Source organism: Palaemon carinicauda, chromosome 6 (assembly GCF_036898095.1).
Source record: "Palaemon carinicauda isolate YSFRI2023 chromosome 6, ASM3689809v2, whole genome shotgun sequence".
Taxonomy (NCBI): domain Eukaryota; kingdom Metazoa; phylum Arthropoda; class Malacostraca; order Decapoda; family Palaemonidae; genus Palaemon; species Palaemon carinicauda.
In genome coordinates, this window is record NC_090730.1 from 82,679,967 (window position 1) to 82,684,966 (window position 5,000).

Genomic DNA, 5,000 nt, shown 5'->3' on the forward strand with positions numbered 1-5,000 from the left:
TTCCTGGTCTGTCTAGACCTACAGACCTATGATGTTACCGTCATACATCATTTCATCTAAGCATGAACTATGTTAGTGCTTCCTGCCCCCTACAGGGAAGAGTCGTACTAGACTCTGGAAAAAGTCTCGAGGAGTACATAAAAATTTATGGATGACAAAATGACAAGCTTGTATAGTGATCTCGCCCTATACAATATGAAGCAAAGATTGTATAAGAGTCACCAATGTCAGAATGAATTTGTGACACCTTCCCCAATGTGACTACTCTTATAAACTATTGGATAAGGGTTGTATCCGCATAGAAACAAATTTTCCTCTTTGCCACCAACCCGTTAGGGTACCACATCAACCCTTCCAAAGAAGGGTTAGAGTGAGTGGACTTTTGCTTGAATCAGGGAACAGTCTCGAAAGACATACCATGATAAAAATAGCCATATTTTAATCTTAATGCTCAGTACATTTCTAATAAAATGAGTGTGGGCGAAAAAGACGCAGGGTTCACTATGAACTATTTTATTAAAATTTAATAAACGTACATATCAGATCAACATTTATAAAATTTATAAAATGTGGATGATATGCGTAAAAGCATATAGAAAAACAGTTAACAGAAAATATTGTTTCATCTACTAGGAAACAGATTTGCCACTTCAATTGGATTATTAATAATAATGATATAGTCTGTATACTGTTTACATACACTAGCGTAAAAAACGCTTGGCACAGGTGTCCGTATTATGTTATAGTTCATCAACGTCAATGCAACAGTTCGTAAGGACACTTTCGTGGCCTATCGTTCGGCGTGTAGTAACATACAGTGACTACCCGCGCACCCTCTTAATTAATCGTCCCAAATTAATTACACTGTTCCTCGCAGACTTAAAACAGAAGGTTAAAGAATTCTACCTGCTGCTACCACAGATCTCATAAGTTGCTCCACTTGCTTCGCATAGTGCATAAAGAACGCCTTGGATGACTACCAGCCGGTGTGCAAACAAGGATGTTCAAAGTCCATATAATTAAGGAAATTTTATGGAAGAGGCAACTCTCCTCGGATCATGACTAACGGGTGTACTGTCTGGATCCGTTCTGCGAATAACACGGGTGAATTTCGCCCTTAGTTATAGATAACTTTGAACCCAGGGTTTCTCTTCTGAAAATAGATTCAATTCTCCCTCCAAGAACTGTACATGGCCTTCCTCTCTAGAGAGAGCCACTATTTCATAACCCTGGCCCCCAAAGCGAGAACAAACAGAAATATGACCTAAAATCAAAACCTTCTAAGCACATTCCTCATTGTCCGTTATTTATTCACAATGAGGAATCATATCTAATGACCATGCAAAGGGTCTTTGGAAGCGCTGAAGGGCTAGTTCATTAAGAACGTCGTTAGAAAGGTCGACCTGTAAGGCATATGGTATCTGACTTGTCAAGGCAGGCTTGAGCAATAGAATTGTGTTGGCTGCTAAACCTTACTCATGAAGGTGAGTGAAGAATGATAAATAGGAATCTGTCGGGATTTCTTTCGGTTTCTTCGTCTTGACAAAGGATAGCTATTCCTTCCCTGAAGCCTCATAATGTCTTCTGGTTTCCTCCAAAAGTCTAAACTGACTTTTAAACACCGAATCTTTTTCTCATCGTTAAGGAGAGAAAATCATGAGATGTATGTTCCGTGTTTTCTGTGATGGAGCGAAGACAGTCGACTTCTGTACTCGCTGAGACAGGGATGGATCCAGTAGTGGTAAGAATTATAGTCATAGTTCCAATGCCAGAGGGAACCACACGCTATTTGGCCACATGTGGGCCACTATTGCTGCTTTCCCTTTGAAGGATCTCAGCTTATCGAGGACCTTCAAAAGGAGGTTGTGCAGAGGGAACAGATAGATACTGGACCATCTGTTCTAGTCCAGGGACATAGCGTCCACTGCCTCCGCTAACGGATCCTCGTAAGGGGACACGTAACGAACTATTTTCTTGCTGTCTCTCGTCGCAAAGAGGTCTATCTGCAGCTCTGGGACTCACCTCGAGATGAAGGAGAACAATCCTGTGTCAAGGGACCATTCTGACTCTATAGGTGTAAACCTCTTAGCACTGGATCTGTTATCGAAGCAAACTATAGAGAGCCCAGCACTCTCTCCTGTTCGCGTCTTGATATCCGTTTGGATTTCAATAGTCTCTTGACAGATCCTACTATTTCTTTCCTCTTCTTACTAGGAATGGAAAGCTGATGTGACTCCAAATTCCGGAGGATTCCCAACCACTGAAATTTTTTGAGCCTGAGAAAGTCGAGACTTTTTTATGTTGATCCTGAATCCCAGATGTTCCAGGAACTGGATCACTATCTTAGAAGCTTGCATGCATTCTGTCCTGGATGCTGCCCACACCAGCCAGTCGTCCAAGTAGGCTACTACTTGGACCCCCTTAGGCGTAATTGATGGACGGCTGCTTTCGCGAGCTTCGTGAAAATCCTTAGGGCTATGTTTAGCCCGAAAGGCATGGCTCTGAAGGCGTAAAGTTTTCTATGTAACTTGAAGCCTAGGTAGGAGGAGAGGTGATGATTAATTGGAATATGCCAATAAGCGTCAGGCAAGACTATAGCGACAGCAAATGCCCTCCTGGGCAGTAGGGTCCTTATGTGCTGAAGCGTGAGCATTCTGAACTTATAGTTCACTATGAACTTGTTGAGTGGCGACAAGTCTAGAATGACTCTGAGTTTCTATGAGTCCTTCTTGGAACACAAAACAGCCTTCCTTGGAATTTTATGGACTTAGCTTTCCGGATTACTCTTTTGTCTAAGAGTTCTCGGACATATTTTTCCAGAACGGAGGATGAGTGTTGGAAGAATTGAGGAAATTGAGGTGGAGGACTGCTCCAGCTCCAACCTAGTCCATTTTTAATCAGGCTGTGGGCCCAGGGATCGAAGGTCCAGTGATCCCTAAATAGCTGTAGTCTCCCTCCTACTGGAAGTATCTTACTTCTGCTGCTGTGGACCTGAGGCCTTGCCTCCTTGACCGCGACCTCCCCTGTGTCCCCTTCCTCTTGAAGGGCGTCTAGAAGAACCTCTGGCTGTTCCTCTAGCCCTCGAACGAAAGGAGGAAGTCTGCCTTTCGAAGGCTGGGTAAAAACTGGTGACTGTGTCGCCACTTGTTGAGGTACCAGCTGACACGTGGTTGGAGGTTGTGCCACTATCTGAGGCACCGCAGTCACAGGAAGTTGTTGTTGATGTTGCTGTCGGTAGGGTTTAGCCGGCCGAGAGGAAGGCCCAGGCTTTTTTTTTCTTCCTCTTGGGTTGAGGACTCTCATACGGAGAAGACTTTCTATTAAGATCTAAGCCCCACTTTTTGAGAAGGTTCCTATTCTCTGTGGCGGCCTTGTCTACTACCTCTTTAACCACTTCATTGGGAAAGAGGTCTTTACCCCAAATACAAGAGGAGATCAGTTTCCTCGGTTCATGCCTCACCGCAGCCGAGGCGAACACAAACTCTCTACAGGCTCTGCTAACTTTAATAAAGCTATAGAGATCCTTCGTAACTGTGGCCAGATGGGTTTTGGCCACAACCATGAACATATCCTGGTTCTTGGGGACACTTGCCATCGTTTCTAGTGTCGTTTGCAACGACATCGATGCCGCAAGTCTTTCCTTTGTTTCTTGCTCTCTACGCAAGAGAACCTCTGACAGTTTTGGAAGTGCCTCACCGAACTGGCGTTCAGCAATATCAGCTTCCAGCTTCCCGACTGAGAAGGTAAGGTGTACGTCCTTCCAGTCTTCTTGGTCCAAGGGCAAGGTCAGAGATAACGGCTTACACTCCTCTAAGGAGGGGCATGGTTTCCCTGCCTCCACCTCCTTTAAGGCTGCCTTATAACCCTTTTTCAAGAAGGGAAAGGCTCTGGTAGGAGAGGCCACAAAGGAGGGAAGCTTCTTACTCAAGGCGGGCACCTTTGAGTTAGAGAAGCCCCTCTCTTTCATCGAGCTCGCTAGTAACATCTGAGCTTTACTATGGTCAAAAACTATGACCTCCTTCGGCTCCGTCTCCTAAGACGGACATAGCATTCCGGATAAGAATCTTTGTTGGGCCAAAATTCCACTTCTTCCAGGGGAATTGCTCCCAACTTTTCTGAGAACATGATCTTCCCGGTTGTCATTGGCATGTGTTCGGCATACCTGTAAGGATTGGTGTCCGAGCACAAAGGAAGATCCTTCACGCTGAGCCGCTTCTAGGGCCCACGTGATGCTGCAAGTCTACGTAACTCCAGTTTCAATGCAGCTTCCTTCTCATCATTCTTCCTTTGAATTTGTTGGATCATCTCAACGATGGAAGGAAGAATCCTTCCCAGTTCATCTGGGATAGCAGACGATGTAGACGGAATAGGTTCTGGGTCCGGAACCGATGTAACCGACACTTCGTCGATTTCTTCCTCTTCTACTTGAGGAGCCTGGAACAGCTCCTCCTCCTGACCTTCTCCTAGAAGGTCCTTCTCAGTAGAATCCAACACCTCTGACATCCTATCGTCCAATTGGATGTCTTGAAGGGTGGCTGAGACTTCAGAATCTACCGGATTCTGTGCAGTTGGTATCTCCAGCTGAGGCTGGGGGATGATTGCATCAGCCGATGCTTGAAGGAAAAGGTCGGCCCTCATCTTCTCATTTGGAAGGTAGGGACCTGAGGTGTTTTTCTGAAAGCCCCTCACCCAGGATCATAACGTTTCCCTGGCAGCATCCCTTGACTCCTTTAACTTAGGGTCGTCAAAAGCCTCGGTAAACAGGTTAGAACAAACTGTACAAACCTGAGAGTCTCAATAGCGGAGATCACCTCTGGAGGCTGCACATGCTGCGTGCCTCCTGCAATATTGATGTCCACAGAAGTTCTTACTGCGGACATTACAGAACACACTCCTGCACTTCGGATGGTCCTTCTGTAAAGAGAAGAAAATCCATGAGTATCAAGTGAAGGCTTTCACTTATATTGAGACATTTAGCCTATATAGAAAAGCTATAAAAG

The 5,000-nt window shown here is 45.1% G+C and overlaps 1 protein-coding gene across 7 annotated transcripts in view; it reads left to right on the plus strand.

Moving 5' to 3' along the window:
- The window catches only part of LOC137642582 (ankyrin-1-like), a 139,871-nt gene that overhangs the window by 30,378 nt on the left and 104,493 nt on the right, over nucleotides 1-5,000 (plus strand). The gene's annotated exons all lie outside the window — the stretch shown is intronic.